Here is a 24,757-nt window from a genome sequence, read left to right on the forward strand (position 1 = left end):
TATAAGACATCTCTTACTCTTCAAAATATTGAAAAATTCTCAAATTTTAGTTCATTAAGTAGTAGATCAAATCCCTCTTCTTTTGGCTTGCATTGCATTGAGCCATTCTGCGCCCTCTACCAGCATCCAGGCCAATGGCAGGAACACAGGCTATAAACACCACCTGATGCCCCCAGGCTGCATAGATGCTCTGCAGAAAGTGATCACCTTCTGCCATAGCCAGCTTCTCTGGGCCGCATGTGTGCCTTACTTCCACGAAACCTTCATTGACAGAAAAGTCCTAAATGTCTGTTTACTTTTTAAACTGAAATCGTGTTTTAAAATAATCCTCACTTAAGGGTAGGCATTTTCTGGTTAAGATTTATAAAAATTTTACCTTAACTTTTCAAAGCCTTTTAACCTTAAAAAAAGAGTCCTTTTTAAAAGTCCCTTTAAAAAATAATATATGTATGTTTCTTATTATTTGATTCCATAACTTTTTTGAGTAAAATGATTTCACTATGGTCTGTCACACCAGGTAAATATTTTGTCCCCAAAGTACTTGTTTCTTACCCTTGCCTATTTTCATATATCAGGTTTTTGATTTTTTAAAATAAAACTTTCTCAAATTTTTATAAGCAATTGTTTATATGCCCATTTGAAAGCATAAGAACTAATATACTTCATAATATCTTCAGTAAACCATTATATTTTACTGTCTGCCTGCTATTAACTATTGCACATTATAAAAGATCATGATTACCAACTGAATCATTAAATAATCAAGAATTCATAACCTATTGGATACATAATATCAGATTAACTTGGGTAGGTACTATCCAACAGGATATCTATGTAGATTTATAGATTTTCATTTTCAAAACCCAATCTCTTTGCCTGGGAGTCTTTTCTGTCATATATGTTGATACTGAAGGAGTACTTAACTTCTCTGCCTTACAGTTTCTTGGTCCTTAGTATAAGGAAGCACATAATATTTTGCAAATGCCTGTGAATCTGAGCTACCTGACATTCTTCCTACTAGTCCAGAAGGCTGACTAGGGTGATATTTGTAACACATCCTCTTAGAGGTTGTGCATTTGCCGAGAGACGCCTCAGGATAGTAACTTCCTTACCCAGCCAACCTCCCCATCTCTCCTTTGCTGGATCGGTCTCTGACATCCCCAGCCTGTGTGTCTCCTCCACACCCCATGTAAGTTTAGTGTAGAAAGCCTTGAACCACCCTCTCTTCATGTATCCCTAACTGATTTTATTTAAAGTATATGGAACATTTTGACTTAGAACTCAAGTTGTATTTCTATTTTAAACTTTAAGTGATGGTTTTCTCTGATTTGTGAGGTGTGCCTTGCCTTAACTACTGAGGACCAGGAAATGGCCCTATATTCTGGTTGAAAATCTCTTCTCAGCTATAGAGTAACAATGCTTTTGGTTCCTTGAACTTCTGAATCTCCAAATACCAAACCACCTTTGTCTTCTTGCCTTGTGAATCCACAGCTCAGTAGGTTGGAATTAATTGCTTGGAAGGAAGGAAGTATAGAGTGAGCTCTAGGATGAGAATGTGGGTGCAAGTGTTTTTTCCATGTGGCCTCCCTTTCCAATGACATACATAAAATAATAAAGTATGTGCTTTTACTGATATTCTCTGGGTGAGAATCTGTTCCTGTTTACATTTAGTGTGTGTGGATTCCATCTTTCAGAAGTGGCACATAATTGTCCTCCAGTCCTGGTGTGGCTCTCTGGTCCTTCTTGTGCTCTCAGTGGCCAGAGGAAGAGGAGAGGCTGCAACTGCCCATCTGATATGCATCTGCCTATGCATTTTCCTAGGGAAATCTGAAATCCATAGACCCCCCTGAAGGTTTGGCTGGCTTCACTTCCTCCAGAGAGGAGAGTAACTCCCTTCTTGATGTTGCTCATCTAATAACAATGGCTTACCCTTTATTGGGACAAACAAAGTCACTATGAGTTGGAACTGACTCGATGGCACACAACAACAACAACCCTCTACTTCTAAGTAGAGAAATCAATGACATAAAACCAACAAGTGTTACCAGCAACATTCAACTTTTGAAGAACCATCCTGAACTAATGGTTACCATTTGTGGGACTCCTAACCTGATGCTCAAGTACTTGTTTATCCATTGAAGCACTTCATCCTTACAACAACTTGATGAGATGGATGTGTTATCATCCTCATTTTACAGAATATGACACCACGGCTCAAAAGTTAAAACTTGCTCAAAGTCACATGGTTGGTAAAGAGTAGAGCTGGGATTCAAACCCAAATTTATCTGATGCCAATGATTTCTAAGGTGTCTTAACGTATCTTTGTGTGAACACTGGTTGCCACCACTGCCATGTTAATCATTTTACGTGTATTTCACAACATTTTCAAAACTGTCAAAGCTCATTGGACTGTTAGAACTTTGCATCCTCACCAAAGCGGGCCCTAACTTTAGCTTTGAGTCATATGATCTAGGCCAAAATTCAGTACAAGTGAAGAGAGTAAAGGGGGTGTTTGTTACCACAACATTAGGCTGAGACCCTTTAAAATAGGCCAATAAAGTTTATCATAGCACCAGAGGGGAACATATTCATCAGTGCTATCGATCATGTTAAGTGCTATTGAGTTGGTTCAGGCAATAGTGACCCTGTACAGGGTTTCCAAGGAGCAGCTGGTGAGCTTGAACCACTGACCTCGCAGTCTAGCGCATTAACTTGCAGCACCATACCAGGACTTCACGAAGATTACAGCCCAGAAAACTCTATGGGGAAGTTCTGCTTGGTCATGAGTTGAAAATTCCACTACACCTAACAGCAGTAGCAACAACACATCACTTTATCCCTTGGATTTTTTTAACCTGAAAAGGAATCTTTCTTCATCATTTTCTGTTGTTGATTGTTCCAACTCATAGCGATCCTGTATGTGGTTTCTGAGAAGCGGCTGATGAGCTTGAACCACCAAGCTTGTGGTTCAAACCAACTTTGCAGTCCAGTGCATTAACCCACAGCACCACATCAGGATTTCTTGATTTAAACGCTGAATTTTTGTCCCTGGATCACACCAGCCTGAGGATAAAATTGTTGTTGCTGTTAAGTGTCACTGAGTCAGTTCTGACTCATAGCAACTCTGTATAGGGTTTCCAAGGAGTGGCTGGTGAGCTTGAACTGCCAACTTATTGGTTCAAACTTACCTTGCAGTCCAGCTCATTAACCTACAGCACCACATAGGATCACAGTATATTTCATAAATCAATAAACCTCCAATTCTTACTACAACTGCACTTCAATAACTCCTTTCCCTATTGAAGAGCTCTAAGTGCCCAAGGGCTACTTCGTATGTGCTCTGCAGAATAATCCTCTTGGATGCATTTGAGTTATGGTATTAATATTTAAAGTACTATGATATGACTAATTGCAACTGTCACAATTGTAAAGGTAGAAGTTTTGTAACAAAAATGGGGGAGTAGTTAATTTTACAGTCCAGAAACAGAGGACCTTAGGACCATCAAGGGAGAAGAGCACACGCAGAATGCGGGACCTTATCCAGAGAAGCCAGGACACCACAGATGGAGGCAGAGATGGGGACATGGTAAGAGGGAGCAGCTGAGGACTCTAGATTCATGGAAAAAGAGGGACTGAGCGCTGGTGGCCAGGAGGCAGACTTGCAGAATGTGCCCTTTGGTGGTTTAAATTATTATATATTCCTGACTGTTTTTGTGTACATCTCACCACCAACACCCCCAAGAAAACAAAAACAGAGGGAATGGAAGCAAATACTGTTGAATAATGATGCACAAAGGAGATGGTAATCATTGCAATGAAACGATGGTTTAAAGCTGATGTTCTCCCATGTAAACTATCACTCAGTTCACAATTTAAAAAACAGTACTATGATATATGCTGCTCAGATTGCTAATGATGGATTTTCTCAGAGCTATAAATGACATGCGCCCTGGTGACACAGTGGGTTGTGTAACACAAGGTCAGCGGTGTGAATCCACCCACCACTCCGTGGGAGAAAGATGAAACTTTCTGATCCCGTTAAGATTTAAAGCCTTGGAAATCCTTTGCAGGGTCTCCATGATTCAGAACTAACTCCGTGGCACTTAACCACAACACTCCAGTATCTGAATGTACTACAGTTTATTTATCTATTCACTTATTTAAGGACATCTTGGTCTCTTCCCTTTCTTGGCAACTTTTTAAAAAGCTACAAAGTCCAGAGTTTACCAATTACATTTTGTTACCTACTATGAGGTACAATTACACTTTGCAACTAGTAAGGCTTATAGTGATCTTTTAAAAGTATATCTCTATTGATTTCATCCTGCTTGACACAACCTAAGTACACAATAAATATCTGTTGAATGGAATGAAACTGTCCACGATCCGAAGCAGGTCCAAGGCCAGGCTAATCTATTTGGCACCTGTCCTGACATTTTATAATGATTTCTCCATTCCAGGAAATGAAATTCTCTTTAAGATGGATGTTACTGTTATTAAGTACCATCGAGTCTATTCTGACTCATAGTGACCTTGTATAGGGTCTCCAAGTAGCAGCTGGTAAGTTTGAACCACAGACCCTGCGGATCAAACCAACCTTGCAGTCGACTGCTTTTAAAATGGTTGGGGAAAGAAAATATGTGGCTAAAGTGGTACTGTTCCTGATTAGCTATTTTTTGTTTTAGAGAAAAATAAGAGGCAATTTAGTTGCTCTATGAAATTTCTTTTTGTTGCGGCTACACCTTCTCAGACCAGTGTAAACTGAAATGAAAAACTCATGGGCAGGTCCGCTTGCAAGTCTACCTCCCACTGGTTTCCAGGAAGTGAACTTGCTTTGACTAGACCTCTTCTAGCAAGGCCCTAGAAGCTCTGTCTGGTAAATGCTGCTTATGTTCCAGGTCTCTGCATTTGTCAAGCTGATTGCTTTGCTTCTGAAAGCAGTCTTCTGAGGTCAAGAAGGTCAAACATTAGAGGATTAAGTCTAACTCCTTAGTATGACATTCAAGGTCGGCCCTTCATGAAACGACCCTGCTTACCTCTCACAGTCCAGGCCCTGCACTCCCCTCCCTCTGCTCCAGCCACCCTAGGCCGATGTCAGTTGTGGAGCATGGTCTTCTCCCTCATACCTCCTGCCTTCTGACTTGCTGCTCCCACTGGCTACCATGAATGCACATCTTACAGCACAGTTCATCTGGAAAATTCCTTCTCTGTGCCCCTTCATCACATCTCAATGAGTCAGACTCTCTGGAGGTAGGGACCCTGGGGAAGCTGTACTTTTAAAAAGCTCCCTAGGTAATTCAGGTGATCAGCAGCTTTGGAAACAACAGTGTAAACACACACATATCTTCCCTTCCCACACAATATAAGTTATCATGGCTGACTTTTGTTCTCCTATATAGTCATTTGCATAGGAGCTTTTACTCCATGACTTGGGTGAGACTAAGGGCTGGGTGGCATGGAACAAGATGGGGAGTACCAGGTGAGAAGAGATCAGAAAGATAGAGGCAAGGGAATATGGCCTGACTCCTTGTAGGTTCCTGGGATGATTTGGACCATCCCAGTGTGGCACTGTAGGATAAACACTGGACTGCAAGGTCAGTTTGAACTATAAGGTCATCAGTTCAAACTTACCAGCTGCTCCTTGGAAACGCTTTATAGTATCACTGAGTCTGCACTTAACAACAACAATGAAGAAAATGTATAGCAGCAGAAATGTATGGAAATGTCTAAGAGGTACTTGGCAACACTTGGGAATGACCAGGGATTCAGAGTCCAAGTGACCACGTGGGGCACAGAGGAAGTGCCTGTTCAATAACCTAAAGTTGTAAACTTGGAGAGAAGACAATGACAGCAGGGGAGACTTTAGCCACTAAGTTTTGGGGAAACAGATATGAACTCATGGAAACTAGAAGAAGAGAAGAAAGTCTAGGCAGATGTTACAGGGTGCAGAAGCTACTTTCTAAACAGAGAATGAATGTAAGCAGGTCCTTAGCTGCTAGCTCTGAAATCCGTCCCACCTGTGCTCCAAGGGCACACCCACTGATGACTGACTACAGCTGGGGAACACACCTGCTCCTTTGTTGTTGGACTTTGACTTTTGCTGAAGAACACTTTGGTTTTGGCTCAAAGACTCCCCGACAACTTTCCTGAACATTTTGGATTGTAATACAGTCTAGTACAATTTCCCCAATTCCTTTAGCTCCTTCACTTGGAGTCAGACTTGCATCTCTGCTTAGTGACTCTCTCAGCCTTATCCAGGTCCCTTCAGATCTCGGTTCATACAAGCATTTTCCCTATTAAAAGCCTTGCATATTTCATCCAGGATTTTGAATTAGGTCTTCCCGGTTCTGTAATGGCTGATGAAGCACAATTAAGAGGGTGCCTGGAACAATAACCAGAATGAACAGGGAAATTATGGACTGATCCCCTCCTAAAAACTTAATCTCCCTTTTAAAAACCAAGGGCAGACTGTCATCTTGTCTAGATGGGTCTGGTGAAAAGAGATGGGAACAAGATTCATAAGATTCAATAGTGAATAATTGTTATCATGAGTAATTGCGACTCTCACAATTGTAAAGGTAGAAGTTTTGTAACAAAAACAGGGGAGTGGTTAATCTTACAGTCCAGAAACAGAGTACCCTAGGACCGTCAAGAGAGAAGTGCACAAGCAGAATGCAGGACCTTTTCCAGAGAAGCAGCAGTGCCAGAGATGGAGGCAGAGATGGGGGCATGGAGAGGGGGAGGGGCTGAGGACTCTAGATTCATGAACTAAGAAGAGAGGGACGAAGAGCTGGTGGCCAGGAGGCAGACTTACAGAATGTGCCCTTTGGAGATGTAAATTATTATATATGCCTGAGTGTTTTTTGTCTGTTTGTTTGTTTTTAAAAAGCTAACGTGGATAGAACTACTGCTAACTGATGGTACATGGAGGGGATTATAATCATTGTAATGAAACAAGGCGTATGATTTGTTGAATGTAAAACTGATGATATGCCCTGTAAACTTTCACTCAATCCACAATAAAAACCTTAAATTAAAAAAAAATAATAAATAAAACAAAAAAAGAAAAAGAAATCAAACGAAGTATTGCATTAGGCAAATCTGCTGCGCATGACCTCTTTAAAAAAAAAAAAAAAAAACTAAGGGCAGAGTGTGTTTCATATAGCAACGGAATCTCTTGAACAGCACAAGGCACCCTACCCATAGGTAGCCGCTGAGCTCACTGCTTTGAATGTGTGTTGCTCTCCACAGTCTTGGCAATACTCCAGTTTCCTGCTTCAGACTCCTTAATGGGCTCAATAAGCTTCCTATGAGTCTCCCATTCCAGATTTTAGACATGTAATTTTTCATGTTCTCGGTATCAAATAAGGCACCCCATTTTGCGAATTCCAGTCTGTCCCATGTTTGCTTCATCAAACATGACTGAATTTGGACGATGGATTTGAAGTCTTGATTTCATCTTACTTGGCATCATTTTCTTGTGGACCAGGATTAAAACACAGGGTGAATGTAGCTGATTTATAGCTTCACAAGCCCATGCAAAGCATTTCTGGTTATTCTCAGAATTCTCAGGGACATATTGTGGTAGAGCAAAAGTGACTTATTACTATTAGGTGAGAGTAGAGGTATTTGAGTGAAGAAACAATTGAGGCAGACTCAGCTAAAATAATTCAAAAGCTTTTAATGAATTAATTCTCCAAAGTACAGATATTTGAGATAATATGCAAGAGCCCTGAATTTTTGCAAAGCTGTGTTTGGCCAATGTGAAAAAACAAACACACACATTCTAGTTGTCCTGCCTGCTGTAGGATCTCTTTGAGGAATGGACAGTTCTGAAAGGCACTGACCAGTGATGTGGGTTGGTCCTGCCCTTCCTCAGGCTCCCAGCTAAGCCATGACCCTGTACAAGGGGTCCATAGACCAGTAGTTGTCATCCCAGCCAAGGAACCAGCCCACAAAGGAGGGAGGCTCAAAGCCTTGCATCACGACCGTGATGGGAGTCTGCCTATCCCGATTAGCTGGGTCCGTCTCGATATACTGCTTGGCTGCAGACAAATGAGAAAGAAAAGGAAAATCCAAGGTTTCTTAGTGCCCCCCTCACCAGGGAGAGGGTATGGGTTCCCAAATGCAGTGTTTGGTCCTAATGTTCCTATTAGCTGCCACACCCCTGCACTGGACACCCTTACTAGCAGTGACACTTAGGGGTTTTCTACCATCCAGGAAGGGACGGGGATCACAGCTGAAGTTCACTCTTTTCATAGCTCTTACCCAATTTAGATATGTCATTTTTTCTCTTAATGTTGGGAGTCCCTGCTCCCAGAGCAGATCTATTCTTTAGCAGGGATCTGAATTCTAACATCTGAACTCCCGGCAGCTGTTATGCTCTCCAGCTTTCTGAAGGATCCTAACTGTTCTTGCATCATCCCAGGCAGCCTTATGAGGGGCTTCCTACACATCAGGAAGTTCCCAACCCATAGATGTGACTCCCAGCACTTTACAGGAAGTGGCTCCAACCACATGGCGTGAAACAGACCCATAGACAGACTCGGGGTCTCACCAGATGCCAAGGCTTCCGTCTTTTCCTCTTCTTGAGAATCCTTTCCAACCCAGACAAACACCTGGAGGTGAGACGAGAAACAAAGAAATGGAGCATGAGATGAGGGGACCCAATTTGCTGGAAGGAGAATGGTGGGGTCCAGGTGCTGGACTGGATGAAGCCCTCAAATGACAGATTTCACAGAAGATGTCTGGGATCAATTAGAACAAACTGCAAACTGGTGACTTACAAACCTGTTTTGTTTGCTCACCCACAAGCCAGTGTTGGCTTGCAATGTCTTTTTAAACAAGTGAGTTACCAAATGATTACATAAGAATCTCTTGTTTTCAACGTTTCTTGATGAAACAGAAGGATCTGACAACCCGGGGCCTTCATCCTCACTTGGATGATCCTGAGAATTAGCTGCCTGTTTAGATGGGACGTTTCAGTTTTCCTGAGGCCACACTACTCCTTCATGTCTCCCCATCCCAACCTGCTTCACTCACAGACATTACCAATGCCACGTGCCATCAGGCATTGAGTTTGTCTCTTATTTGTTCAAACCATGAAAGGCCAACATTTGCTCACTCATTTGTTCATTCAAGTAATTTGCATTGAGAGGCCACTAGGTGCCATCCCTGTGTGTCTAGGTGAACATGGGTCTGAGAATTGGTTTTAAAACTGAAGTCAATACCACCATCAGCATCTTGGGTCTTATTGCAAGCTTTGTCACAGAAATTTATGAAACTGATTATTATGTATCATCTATTTTTATGTATTTAAAGTGCATGTGATGAATTAAATGGTATTAGACAAAAATGTCAGACTTTCTTGCTTTTATGTACTTACTAATGTGTGCCTGTTACGTGGAAGCCCCTCGAAGGTAGCTATTTTGTCTATTTTTGCTCACCATAAGATTTCTAGCATTGAGCAATTTGCCAGGTAGACAGTGCTACTTAATTAAAGTTTGCTGATGATGAATAAACAGGTGAGCAAACAAATTAGCCAGTGGATCAGTCAATGACAACAGTTGAATGGTTCAAGCTATAAGCATGTTGGCACTGATTGTTCACCGGGGCATCCCAAGAGGCAGCTCTGAGGGTGGAGGGAAGTCTTATGCTTTGGGACCAGTTAACTAACTGTAGTCCTGACAACTCTGGGAGAAGTCAACTTGAATGGAGAGGGTTATTGACTTCCAAGTTCTATGAGAATGTAAGTCCTGCACTTTCTCCGTCACCTAGAACTGGGCCTGGCACAAAGCGGGTGCTAACTTATATTATAGTTGTTAAGTACTGTGCAGTCAATTCAGACTCATAGTAACCCTGGATAGTGTTTCTAAGGTGGGCTTGAACCACCAACCTTGAAGTTAACAGTCTAGCTCTTATCCTACAGTGCCACACCAGGTCTCCAATTAATATTAGGGGAATGAATGGATGACACTTCCTTTGCCAAGTCCTACGTGAGTTCCCCTCCTAGGAGACAAGGCTGAGAGCCCAGCACCTCAAAACCTCCAGAGGATATAGTTGATACCTGCATAGGATACTGCCAAATTCTACTTTCTTCACCAACAGACTGAAGGGTAAGGTGCACACTCCCATCTAGGGACAAGGTCAAGTAATGATAAACGGGCCCCTATATAACTGAGCAAGTTGCAGATCCTGGTGGGAAGTGAATAGACAGAGGAGAAGCCAACAGTGGGTGGGCACATTTTTTCATCATTCCTGGGACTAAAGAAGAGGCTAATTTACACATGTGGTACTTAGCAGATTTCAAAGTGATTTTGCCTCAATCACATCTTCTGGGATTATGCAAGGTAGCCACCATCTGTCCCATTTTTCAGATGAGGAAATGAAAACTTAAAATGTTCAGTAGCTGAGAGACTTTTCCAGCCATACTCGTGCAGCCTCTCTTAAGTGGTCTGGCAAATGATCCTTGAGCTGAAAGTCCAGCTGTTCCCATTTCCTCAGGTCCAGAGTTCTCACCTCTGTCCTCTACCTACCTGGTCCCAGGTGTCCAGGAGCATGACCTCATCGGTGGCCAGGTCTTCCTGAATGAGGTCTCCTGGAACCTCTTCCATCTGGAGAGGAAAAAAAGTGCTTAATGAAAGAGCAGCAGCAAGCCATCTCCCCTCCCCTGGGTTCCTACTCTATCCCCACACCCCACCCATATGAGGAAGTTGCTAAGCTAATTCCGGCCTGAAGAGGGCACCTTCTTCCTTCTTTGTAGTAGTGCCATCTGAACTATTTCCCCTGCCCTTGCTACTGACTGCCTCCTGCCACCACCTTGGAAACTGCCCCCCTGAAATGAAAGCAGAGGTCTCACCACAAAATGTCCCGTCGTGTTGGAGTAGGCAAAGAGACGAGGAGGGTGGGCATTCATCTTTTTGTGCTTCAGTCGTGGGGATGTGCTATAGGGTTCCTCCCAGGGCCTCCCAGAAGCTGTCTGTGAGGGGAGGTCAGGGCAGTGTCTGGCAGATGCCACCACCATCCTTTCATTTCTCATCATATACCAGGAAAACTCTGCTCAAGTCCAACCAAGTCCCCCCACCCCCCCCCCCTTAAATCCCCAGGAGTCAGAGAGAGAAAAGACCTGAGAGAATTAAAGGTGATGAAACAGACCAGAGAGGGCACACTTAACTGTAGGCACACAGCCAAGACTACTTCTGGATTAAGACTGACAACCACACTACAGGGTAGGGATAATTATCCCAGTCAACAAATAAGGTGATTGAGGCTCAGAGAGGTCAAGCAACTTGCTCGAGATCACATAGCTAGCAAGCAGTATAACCACTGAGAGCATGAATTGGCCATTTTGAGAACTTAAGAAAGTAATCAAGCACAGCCTGAGACTTCACTAGCCACACCCTTCTTTTCTCCTTGTTTGTAATATTAATAGTCACCTTGGTTTAATCCCTCTTTGTGTGGCTTCTGAAACAGTAAACCCTCAGACAAACAAGTACTAGGGGACTTAACCCTTTTTTTAAGAATGAGAATATATTTATCAGGACACCTAATCACCTTATGAATTATTGTGAATGTTAGAGTGATAAGATTGTGACCCATCTACATGTATAAAAATTGCTTGCGAAAGATACTTTTGCAGACACCGTCCCTTTTTATTATAGGTGTCTTAGGAGGCAGCTTCCTAACAATTAATCAATTTCATTTTCTGTGTTTATCTGACATGTTTGTGTGTTGGACTCAATCAGGACATTGATTCTAAGTTTCAGAGTTAACAATTTAAGCACCCAGATGTGGAGAACCGCCCAGGGTGCCTGGTCCTGGAAACACTAGGGAAAGAGAAATGGTGCACCCTTCCTGCATCAGAAAGTCTTAGATTCCCTGGGTTCTCATGGATTGGCGATGGAGGAGGACAGCAGATTGAGAAAGAGATGTCTCTGACCAAGTAAGTACATACATCGAGTGTTAGCTCCAGAACTATAAAGCCCCTGTAAAAGCAAGTGGGACACTGGGTTCCCTTCCAAGAACAGGTAGTAAGTCCCATGAGGACAATCACAGAATGGGGTGAAAGTCCCATGACGAAAGTCTGAGAACAATGATCATTTCTGTGAGGAAGACCAACTCTGGTCTATGGATGGTTGAAAGTCCTGTAAAATGGCTGGGGAGCTGATCTGGTGGGCCAGTCCAGAGACAGAGGTCAGGCTGGCACCACAGAATTGACCCAGGAAGTTGATTTTCTACTGTGAGGCTTTTCTGACACTTGTGATCCTCTTTGAGTCTTTTCTATTGGGATTTTCATTCTAAACTCTATTTGGAGGACTCCAACATTTCTCTTCTTGTTTCAGATCAGGGGCCCCAGGAACTCTAAATTGACCTGGGGGGTAAATTCCTAGGATTAGCTAGCCTATTAAAGCCAAGTGTCTAGAAGTTTTTGTCATGCAGTAAGAATGCAAACTGATGGAGCTCTGCTTTCTAACCACAACAGAGCAGACAGCAGTTTACCTAAAACTACAGAAGTGCTTTCAAGAAGCTCCTTCCAGCCTCAGAGGAAACAGAAGTTCAGGATGCTATGTTACCAGGTTTGGCTGCAGCATGAGCTGACAAATAGAGTGAACTCCATTCTTGTTTAGGCTTTCATTGCAGTTCATCACACTGGGATAGAAACAATGATAATATGTGCTCCAGTGAAATTTTTCATCGTCAAAGCTCATGAACGGCATCGTTTTATTCTGTTTTTCTAACTTTGACCTAAATTTAATTGTGTGTGAAAGCTAAGTATAGGTAATCAGACAAGCATCCCAAATGCATCTTGATTGAAACTTTTTCAGATAGAATCTTATGTGGAAAAATAAAATAAAGTTTCCACCAAATGTTGTGTGGCCACAATATCAATTGTTTTGATAAAATCAAAGATTTAATGTATGAAAAAAGCTGGGATCCCTTATGTCTGTTACATAGTATTTCATAAGCGTGAATTCTCAGCTAGGTCAAATGTTTCTGTTTCGTTCTATTCCGAGTTTGTTGTATCTAAATTTCTGTTTCTGTATCAAGTGGAAGCACGTGGCTATTGTTATTTGTAAGGCAATCTGAAAAATCCCAATTCTTGCTTATTGGAATAAATCAATAAAATAAAACTGCTTTTTGTAACTGCTTCTTGATGCAGGACAAATGAGTGCTTGTGGGTTAAAAAGTCTGAATATTGTAAACAATTGATCAAGTGGATTCATTTTATTAAAGGTGTTTGTGTTTATAACAACTTTAAAAGCAAAAGCTTTCTAAGTAACTGATACTATTAGATGTGTTTTACCGAAGAAAAAAGTAATTTTGAGTAAACCTAGTAATTTCAGAGTGTAAGAGAAATTTTTTTAGAAAGTAAGCAGGAGAAAAGTGAAATACCATGATAACATGAGAAAGTTAACTTTAAATAAGAAAAAGAGAGTAGTTTTGTTTCAAAACGGAATGTCTGGTTATATCACACTATGAAAGATAACACAAATTTGAACATCATGCAGCTACTTTCATGTGTGTGTAAAGCATTGTTTAGTATGATACTGTTTTGAGAATGTTATGTTGTTGCCACATAGAACATAAGGGACCATGTAAACTTGTTTAATCACATTCATCCTGGTTTCCTTATCTATAAATTTACATATGATTCATTTGCAACTTAATTGCTTTGTATTACTTTTAAATAGCTTGTTAACTTAAAGAGAGTGCTCTATAGAAAAAAAGATCATTGACTTTGATTCATATACAATAACACCTTTCTAAAGGAGTCCTGGTTTGGCACAGAAAGGCTAAGCATTGGACTGTTAAGCAAAGGTTGGTGGTGCGATCTCACCAGTTGTTCCTCAGAAACCCTGTACAGGGTCACTATGACTTGGAACCAACTGGAAGCACTTAACAACAACGACAAGATAGTACCTAGCAGGTCACGGCACCTTGATCTAAAACCAAGAAACAACTTCTGAATTTGGTTAATCCAAGAACAGATACACCTTAATTCTTGAAAGCCTAAGTAGTTTCATGGAGTCCTGGTGGAAGGCCATAGGATAAGCAGTGGACCATAAGGTCAGTTTGAACTACAAGGTTGGCCGTTCAAACTCACCAGTCACGCCTCGGAAACCCTATACAGCATCACCGTAAGTCAGAACAGACTCCACAGTGCTTAACAAGAAGTAGTTCTAAAGCCATCCCCTTTGGCAGAATATATTCCAAGGGTACAATGTCTATAAGAGGATCCCAACTGTTAGTAATGAAAGCAGTCTCAAATGTAACTCTTCTGTTAAAATCGTTAATAGACACCTGACCAATATGTTGTGTTAGAGCTGGCTAGTGCATTTAGTTAGCATCTCTCTAGCCCCATCTGCTTTTCACCAGTTCATCTCCAACTAATAAGGAAGTCAATGAACATTAAACTTAAATTTACCCAGCTGATGACCAGAAGTAGAAAAATGAATAAGAACTAGACAACTCATTCCAAGATCATGGACCAAGATCACATGAGTAGAGACAAAATCATTCCACTTCATATATTGCTTTTGATATAGTTGCTATCATGTTACTATTGTTGTTGTTGTTAAGTGCCTTGGAGTTGGTTGTGACTCATTAGTGATCCTGTATAGGGTTTCTGAGGCTGTGCATCTTTGTGGGAGCATGAAGCCTAGTCTCCCTCTCATAGAGTGCTGGTGGGCTCAGACAGTCAAACTTGGATTCCCAATCCAGTGCTTATCACATTATTACATGATGTGAAATTATACAAATCTGTAATTTTAGCTTCTCTGCGTAGATAAGAATTAGAGATATTGTTCTGTGGTTTATATTTGCATATTGATTTGCATATTTTCAAAGAAATAGTCTATTGCTTTTTAAGAGCCTTTCTCCCTTCTGAACAAAGATTCATCTGCCACCATGAAAGAATAACTGGAGATATTACTAATAGTTATAACAAACAAGTAGTTCTTCTAATGTCATCTTATTCCATACTAACTTTTACTAAAAGGATCACAGGATGAAAATTGGGTGCTATAGTAATGCATAATGAAGAAACTGAAGTAAAGCTTGTCCGAAAATAACAGTCAACCTATCCATGCAGAAGAAAGCACACCAATGTTAAGTATGATCAAAGGAGAGGAAAAATGTACGAGAGTCTAAATTCAGAGGCACTTGCAACACATGGGCAGAGAAAGTCTAAAAGTGCAGCCTTAACTCCACTTTACAGGGTCTGGATAAAGAAATTCATAAGTTACCCTGTGTCTCAGCAAATCTGAAAATGCCATATCTCGGGCAATAGCTGATACCAGCCAAAGAATGAGGCCAGTTTAAAAAGAGAGTTTGAGAAAACCAAGTTACCATCTCCAGCTGAGACATGATCAATGCTGTTCATAATTTAAAAGAAAGTGTTGTCTCAACATGACTGACAATTCCAAATTCATGGAACAGTGAATGGATCAAGTTAGAGTAGAAATCCAGAAGGTTACAGTGGGAGAAGGTTTGTTTTGGATTCTCATTGTTCTCCTCTTGGCTCCATAATTTCTCCTAGCTGAGAACTTTATTTGCTACTGTGTTGCTAATTCTTTGGGGCATTTTAATGTATTGTGTTCAATGTGCCCCCTTTAGCTCATACTGTGCAGCCTCCAACCAGGTAGCACGATTCAGTGTTCTGAGTAGATGGCAAGAAAGGGTTGATTTCTTCCAACTTAACAATGAGTTAACAGAGGCCCAAAGTCCCAAAACGGGGTGGGGTGCATGACTCTAGCCATTTTAAGAATTTAAGAAGATAATGGAGCACTGCCTGAAACATCACACATACATACACACACACACACACAAACACACACAATTCACACATACTCACTTCTATTGTTCTGTTATAATGATAATGGGCCTTTAGGCTTGAAGCCTTGTCCCTATATGTGTGGCTTCTGAAGGAATAACCCCTTACCCCCACCCTCCTCCCACCCCACCAGGCCCCAGGAGAGTTAACCTTTTTGACATAGTTAGCAGGATATCTGAACACCTTGTGAATTGGTGCAGATTCCAGAATGGTAAGACTGGGGCTTACCTGCCAGGATAAATACTGCCCCATGGGGTTTCAGTGACTGACTTTTTGGAAGGAGGTATTTCTACAGTATGAACCTATGGCCTTTCAGTTAGCAGCAAATGCATTAAATGTTTGCACCTCTCAGGTCTCCTAGATCAAGGTATTCTTCCCCATTTCTGCTAAACATCAGGCTAGAGGGGATGTGCTCAGAGTAACAGCAGGAAGACTGAGGACTGCTGTAAGAAGTCCTGACCTTGTGTTCAGGAGATACAACAAGCTTGTGGCACTTCTGAACACAGAGATTCCAAATCCCTCTGAGACTGTTATCTCGGCCCACAATCATTTTGGACTTCCTAAGACAGCCTTCCCTAACAGTCCAGCCCCACAGGGTGCAATCCTTTCTCTAACTCCTTCAGGTCACCCTCTCTCTGGCCGTAGCCCTCATTTTTATCCACTAGGGGCAGACACTAAGGGGGGGCAAGGACACAGAGCTTCACAGGGCAGGAGATGTCCCCAGAGAATAACAGGCCTTCCACCCCTGACTCCTACCTGGTTCACTGCCTTCTGTCACCTGCACAGGCTGGGCCTGCAGAATCCTGAGCAGCTCCTTGGCACCTGTCTTCTCAGCCTTGCTGGCTCCTGTGCCCACCCACAGATAGGTGGCTGAGGGGGTTTTTAGAACAAAGGCATCATTGGAGTTCAGCGCACCAGCCTTAGGGGTTACCTGGGAGAGACGGTACTCAATAAATCAGGAACCAGACAAAAAGCCCTCAGTGCCCTCTGCACAACCCAGGAGACCCTGCAGCAGGATTAGCTTTTAGGTGGGACCTTGGAGGAACACCCCACCAGAGCAGAGGGCATAGATTTTGAACACTGAAAATCTAAATTGACTCTCATACATTGGGGGTAACCAAGAGGATTCTAAAATTCTGGATGGCATTAACAGAAGTTGAGATTCCAGAACAAAGAAGTGATCGTCTTCTTCTCCTCTTGACTTCTCTGACCATCCTGGAGGATTAGAATTATGGTCTGCACAATCCACCATGAAAATATAATGCACGAGGAACCATTTCCAGATTGTGTAGAATGAACTATAGGGAAGGTAGTGAGTTGCCCATTAGGGAAGTGTGCAAGGGAACCTCGGCATCCTTGAAACAAGGAGAAGTCTAAGACATACAGCTCTGTTGGCAGGGCAAGAAAACACAGAACTGCTTAACTCCCTCACCCAACCTCAGGGAGTTTGGGCCAGAGATAGGCCCGCAGAGGCCTGGAGGTTCAGGAAGGCCAATCCCACACTGTGGTTCAGGCCTGGACATTACCTCAATGGCTCGGGTGGCCCCAGAGCTGCTGGCCCGGATCTGGAAGAGGCGCATGCTGGCAGGGGCAGTCTGTCCACCATCCTGGGAAGTGTTACCCTTGTAGATGATCATGAGGCTAAACAGGCTCATGAATTGTGCTGGCTCCTTGCCTTGTACCATAGAGATCTGCATGGAGACAGAAAGTAGAGTCAGAAAGAAGGAGAAGGCATTACTCATTGGTGAGGTACTAGGCTCCACATCACCCCTGGCCAGTGTGTCTTAGGCTCCCACATTCCCCATATGAGGCCATCACACATTCTCTGTGGTTTGGGGCATGAGACGCAGACACTGCTCAGGGACATAGGAATTCCAGGAAGGCTAAAGACAGCGCTATTGCTATTTCCAGAGATCCCTCAGGTACCATCTAGTTTGTCCTTCACATCCCATGGGGACCTGTTTTCCTGACCCTAAGTCTGGGCCAAGAACCAGGAGTGCCCAGTTTTTTCAAATATCTCCTTAAATGGAAGCACAGGAATAGTTCGTGGACATTCTTCTGGGATGGTGACGTCAGCCCTGGGGATAAAAGCCAGTGGAGGAGTGAGAGTAGAGCTTCCTAGACTTGGGGAGACCCCATCCTGGATCACCAGTGCATACCTAGGTGATGGAAAGGAAGACCAAGGATATCTACACCTAGATACATCACATCTGTTCCTGCCCTGTGTGCCCATCTAAGTTCAGAGATTTGTGGCCCTGGCTAATTAAACAGAGACCCTCATCTCAGGTGTGTGCTCTGATTTTTGTGGTGACTTTCCACGTTGACCCACCATTGCCTGGTTAGAAGCCAAATCCCAGTTCTACCTCCCCAGTGAGAACTTAGACATGTGACTCAGCATCTCAGGTTCCTCCTCTGTAAAACAGGCCCAAGATGCTACTTACAAGGCGGCTGCTGGGGTACAATGAGGTAAGATATCAAACATCCCACTTAGTGTCCACCACCCATAACGGACACTATTATCAGAAACAAAGGTCAATGCCCCAACTCTGAATCCAAAATCTTGATCTGTCCTGCTCCAAGGATGGTATGGAAGAGGCAGAATTCTTGCCTTCTTCTCTCATGGATCCATGACCTGGTTCTGCTGCTCTGTGGAGCCTCACAATATATAGCCAGAGTGAATATTTAAACCCATAAATACTGTCATACTTTTCATTCCAAAATTCCACACTGTTTTCAGGACAAAGGTCAGCATCTTCACTGTGGTATGACCTCTGGGTGTTCTGGCCTCTCGAGTATCTCTGTGGACTCATGTCATGGCACTTTTCCCTCACCCCATTGCCCCACATTCTCTACCACTCTAGGGTCTTTGGGTAGATAGTTCCTTCTGCCTTGAATGTGATTTCCTGCATTCTTGGCCTGGCCAGCTCCTACTCATCCTTTAGGCCCTAGATGAAGAGGTCCTTTCCCACTAGAGCGATCCCTAATTGAATTGGATGCTACCTGGGGTTTATGTACTGCACCTGCATTCTGCCTGTCCTGCTACTCTCTGTCACTGAGTCTTATTTTCATTCACTGCATATAAGAGTGTGTGACTAGACATGTATGTGTGGGCATGTTTGCTGAATGACTGTGGCCCCCCGCGATTATAGATTCTATCAGGCAGGGCAGTGTCTTGACTTCACTGCTGCTCTGTCAGGCACATGAAAGGCCTGGGTTGCGAGACCAGACCAGGTTGGAGGATGGGTGGAAGGGTGGGTGGATAGATGGAGGGATGCAAGGATGTATGGATGGATGGGCATATATATGGAAGGAGGTAAGAATGGATGGATGGATAGATTGAAGATGGTAGAGCTGGATGGAGAGGGGGAAGGATGGGTGGGTGGGTGGATGTATGGGTAAGATGGAGAGATATAGGGATAGATGATGGATGGATCGATGGAGGGACAGCTAACAAACAGACAAGGCTCAGAGTGGCAGTGGGTCAGGCTCACCTGGACAGATTCATCTCCCACCTCCTCATCCAACTGGGCGGTCAGATTGGCAGATGAAGCAACTTCATCCTGAATAGACTGGGTGCCCTGCCTGAAACAGGAAGTGATACTCAGCCTCTCCATTGCCCAGGAACTGAGAAACCCTCAGATGGCCACATTATAGGTAATGAAACCCTGACACAGAAAGAGAAAGGGGCTCTTTCTAGAGTAGACAGAGCCAGGAAGCAAGCTACACCCCCACACTGTCAGATTGTTTTCTTCTTACACAGATCTCACCATAGAGAATGTATTCAGTTATCCTAAATGTTCCCTCTACAGATGAGTGGATGGTGATATCATTCTGGTTGCCCTGAGACTCAAGTCCAAGATGAGGAATGGTGGCCAGGACATGTCTCTGGACAGAAAGGCAGTTAGGGAACAGCAGTATGACAGGTGCCCATTTGTGGGAAAAGAAAGTGGATGTAGCCTCACAGGGTCCAGGTAGAAAGGTCTGAAGGGATAGTCTCCAAAGGTCAGTGATCATTGCTCTGTGTAGTGGACTTTAGGAGATGCTGGCTGTTTACCCCACCTCTAGTAGCGTCTCAATTGTCCATAACCAATACGTTATCTGGTGTGGTGCTTCAAGATAAGCACTGAGAGGTTGGCGGTTCAAACTTACCAGCTACTCCTATACAGGGTCACTATGAGTCACAACCGACTCAGTGACACTTAACAACAACAATGTACACAATCTGAAAAATCAATGTGATGATACAACAAATATCAAAAATGCCTTCTTTAGCATTTTGTTCCATGTTCATGTATTACCTGCTTTTGAATCTCTGAGGCCTTCAAGTTGAGAGACATTCTACAAAATAACTGGCCAACACTTCCAAAGTGTCAAGGTCAAGAATGAAAAGGCAAGCCTGAAGAATTGTCTTCAGTTGATTTCAGGAGACTAAGAGGGCATGATGACTAACTACAATGTGGGCCTGGACTCAAACTAGACCAGGAAAGGAGTCTGAGTGGGAAACTGGGAGCATTCAAATAAACTCCATAGACCAGGAAACACTACTGTGTCCGTGTCAATTTCCAGATTTGATCATTATTAGCAAAGGAATTTTTAACAAAGGAAAATTGCAATGTGTATAGGAGAACTCTCCAAACTGTTTTGACACTTTCAGCAAGTCTCAAATTAATCCAAAATAAGAAGTTTACACGACAATAATCTAATAGGCAACAACAACAACAAAAAATCAAGTTTAAGACCTTTTAACTAGAAACACAAAAATGAAAAGTATACCAAAAGACCATTGAGTAAACTATGTATAAGATTGACAAGCATCTAAAGTCTGACACTGCTTTCTAAACTACAGTACAGCCATGCAGCAAAATATGAAGGTACATATGGGGAGACAGGTGTGGCGTAGGAGGGGGGCCCAGGAATGGGGGGAGAGGGAGTAAAACATGCTACAAACTCTATCAAGTGAAATTAGACACTTATCTATCAGAAACAGACCAGTGTACTTACTCTTTGCCAATCCCACTTGTGGGAACTTAACCTACAGATTTTCTCCACACACTCCAAAGGGCATTTGCTTAAGGTTACTAATCACAGAATTCTTGCAACAGAAAAGTTTGGAATCAACTCAAGTATGTATCAACAGGGAATTCATTAAATAAACTACAGTACAGCCATGCAATAAAATATGAAGGTACATAAAACAGTATTGACTACACAATCATAGAAACTTTTATTAAACAAAAATATTAAATGTGAAGCTATTATTTCTCAATAGATCCCCCAACTAGATACACACACTTTTAAAGGCAGTGTTTCCAACTTTAACCCTTCTCTGAAAAATCCTACACTCTGCAATTTAAACCACATTAACAATGGCAGTTTTGTCATTCTTAAAACTCATACAGCATTGCATTTAAATAGTCTTTGAATTTGAGAAACAAAAAGAAGTTTGAAGAGACAAGATTAAGGCCATCGGGTGTATGGGGTAAGGTTTCTGAACAAAATTCTCAAAGGACAGCCCTTGTTACCATCGAAGAGTGAGCATGTACACTGTCATGTTAGAAAAACATTCCTCAGTTCAACTTTCCTGGCCTTTTTTTTCAACAATGCCATTTTCAATTTTCTTAAAATTCTTCCCAATAAGTCCCTGTGATCATCCTGTGTTCTTAGAACAAATCTGTCACGATTGTTCCTTTGGAACACCCCCTAAAACAGTGCCATAACCTTCTGAGCTTAACTGGAACAGTAGATCCCTTTGAAAGCCTCTGCTTTGACTGGACCTTTGTTGTATAATTACCCTCAGGAATCCTGGTGTGGTGCTGTGGGTTAATGCCCTGGACTGCTAGGTCAGTTTGAACTGCAAGGTCGGTGGTTCAAGCTCCTAGGAAATCTTATACAGAGCTACCATGACTCAAAAAAGAACTCAACAGCTTTTAACAACAACAACAACAAATGAGACTAAAATGAGTGTATTACTGAGAGAACTGGCCTGTAGCCATCCACTGACTTGCCAAGACATGTTTAAACATGTTTTGTTTTTGCTTAGAATAAACCCAAGCATGTACAAACTGGAAACCTTGTAGCAATGAATCCTGACCTACCCTCATCTTATGCAGCTGTTAACAAGAATGAGGAAACTCTTTATGTGCTTGCTCAGATATATCCAGGAAGTATCAAGTGAAAAAGTAAGGCACTAGACACTATACACAGTATAGTGTAAGAAAAGGAGAGAATAAGGTATAATCATGCCAGCTTACGTTTACATAAAGAATTACTAAAAAACAGACAAGAAACTAGCAGTCATCTGTGGAGGGATAGGGATTGATGAGCAGGGTGGAAAAGGTTAAGGGTGGGGAAAATCTTCCTTAATACATGCCTTTTTATTCCATTTTAACTTTTGAACCACATAATTGTATCATATATTTTAAAGTAATTAGAACGTATTATTTTTTCAATATTAGATTCTGAAGAAATCCATCTGTATCTCCCTAGTCACCATAACTCCTATCATGGACTTGTAACATTTGTATAAGAATAATTCTAAAGTTGTTGTGAGAAAGAAAACAGTGTGTTGCCCCAGCCCTGTGGACGGGAGTGCGGCTGTCCCACCTCAAACCCACACACCTTCAGACTTCTCTCATAACTGCTCACTCACTCTCTCCCCACCCCACAATGTTGCCAGACTCATGGCCCAGTGAGTCCCACCGTTAACCCCTCTGCCCCCCTCAGACACCAGATGGCCCCCGGCCCTCACCAGTTGTAGATGATCTGCCCCTGGCGGCCACCATAGCTGTAGTTGTACAGAATGATGTAGTTTTCACCATTGTAGAACTGCCCAAACATGGCAGGGTCCACAGGGACTTTGCTGGATCCTTCAGTTCTCCAGATCTGCCAGGGCAAAGCTGGATCAGTGTTCATCCAGCCCCCTCACCCCTCCTCTCAGCCCAGCATGATGGTAGTGGTTAGATTTGCCCAAATTAGAGCCCTAAATGTCAGACTGAAGTTGAAACCCAGGTATCCTACTCCATCCATATCCCTATACCACAGGATCTGGCCTTCTCTCCCACCTGGAGGATGTGGCTATATATAGTGAATTCAAGACACTGCCCTGCCTGATATAGGGTCTATATATACGTGTATGTGTGTGTGTGTGTATATATGTATATATATATGTGTGTGTGTATATGTATGTATATGTTGTTGTTGTTAAGTGCCGTCGAGTCAGTTCCAACCCATAGCGACCCTGTCCTTGGAGCAGCTGGTAGTTTCAAACTGCTGACATTGCAGTTCATAGCCCAATCAGTAACCACTATGCTACCAGAGCTCCTTATACCCTATAGGGGTCTCTAATAGTCAAAACAGACTCCACGGCACACCATCACTATATATATATATATACATATATATATATACATATATATAGTGTATATATACATATACATACACACACACACACACATATATATATGTATATATATAGTGGTGTTGTATATATATGTGCCGTGGAGTTGGTTCCGGCTCATAGTGACCCTGTACAGGGTTTCCGAGGCTGTTAATCTTTATGGGAGCAGAACGCCTCATCTTTCTCCCATGGAGCAGCTGGTAGTTTCAAACTGCTGACAGTGAGCCCAATCAGTAACCACTATGCTACCAGAGCTCCTTATACCCTATAGGGGTCTCTAATAGTCAAAACAGACTCCACGGCACACCATCACTATATATATATATATATACATATATATATATACATATATATAGTGTATATATACATATACATACACACACACACACACACACATATATATATGTATATATATAGTGGTGTTGTATATATATGTGCCGTGGAGTTGGTTCCGGCTCATAGTGACTCTGCACGGGGTTTCCTAGGCTGTAAATATTTACAAGAGGAGAAAGCGAAATCCTTCTCCCGCAGATTGGCTAGGTAAAGGCTTTTGATTGTGTAGATCATGACAAGTTATGGACAATATTGCGAAGTATGAGTATTCTGGAACACTTAATTCTGCTCATGAGGAATCTGTACCTACACCAAGAGGCAGTTGTTCAAACACAGCATGAGAACACTGGATGGTTTAAAATTAAGAAAGGTGTACAACACGGTTGTATTCTTTCGCCATACTTATTCAACCTGTATGCTGAGCAAATATTCCGAGAAGCTGGGTTATATGAAGAAAAAATGTGGCATCCGAATTGGAGGAAGATTCATTAACAACCTGGGATATACAGATGATACAACCTTGCTTGCTGAAAGTGAAGAGGACTTAAAATATTTACTGATGAAGATCAAAGACCGTAGCCTTCAGTATGGATTGCATCTCAGTGTAAAGAAAACAATAATCGTCACTACTGGACCAATAAACAACATTCTTATCAATGGAGAAAAGACTGAAGTTGTCAGGTACTTCGTTCTGGGATCAAGGATCAACACTCATGGAAGCAGCAGTCAAGAAATCAGACGGCATATTGCATTAGGCAAATCTGCTGCACAAGACCTTTTTAAAGTGTTGAAAAGCAAAGATGTCAGCTTGAGGACTAAGGTGTGCCTGACCCAAGCCATGGTATTTTCAATAACCTCATATGCATGTGAAAGTTGGACAGTAAATAACGAAGACCGCAGGAGAATTGATGCTATTGAGTTATGGTGTTGGCAGAGAATATTGAAAGTGCCAAGGTCTTCTATAAAACATACAACCAACAGATCTGTGTTGGAAGAAGTGCAGCCAGAGTACTCCTTGGAGGCAAAGATGGCCAAACTTCGTCTCTTATACTTCAGACATATTGTCAGGAGGGACCAGTCACTGGAGAAGGATTATCATGTTTGGTAAGGTGGAGGGAATGGGAAAAAGAGGAAGACTCCCAGCGAGATGGATTGGCAAAGTGGTAGCATCAATGGGCTCAAGTGTGGCAACGATA

General features: G+C 42.4%; 1 pseudogene; it reads right to left on the bottom strand.

Moving 5' to 3' along the window:
* Nucleotides 1–7,887: 7,887 nt before the first annotated feature.
* The window catches only part of LOC102840095, a 25,945-nt pseudogene continuing 9,075 nt past the window's right edge, over nucleotides 7,888–24,757 (bottom strand).

This window comes from Chrysochloris asiatica, unplaced genomic scaffold (genome assembly GCF_000296735.1).
Source record: "Chrysochloris asiatica unplaced genomic scaffold, ChrAsi1.0 scaffold00081, whole genome shotgun sequence".
In the NCBI taxonomy this organism is placed as follows: domain Eukaryota; kingdom Metazoa; phylum Chordata; class Mammalia; order Afrosoricida; family Chrysochloridae; genus Chrysochloris; species Chrysochloris asiatica.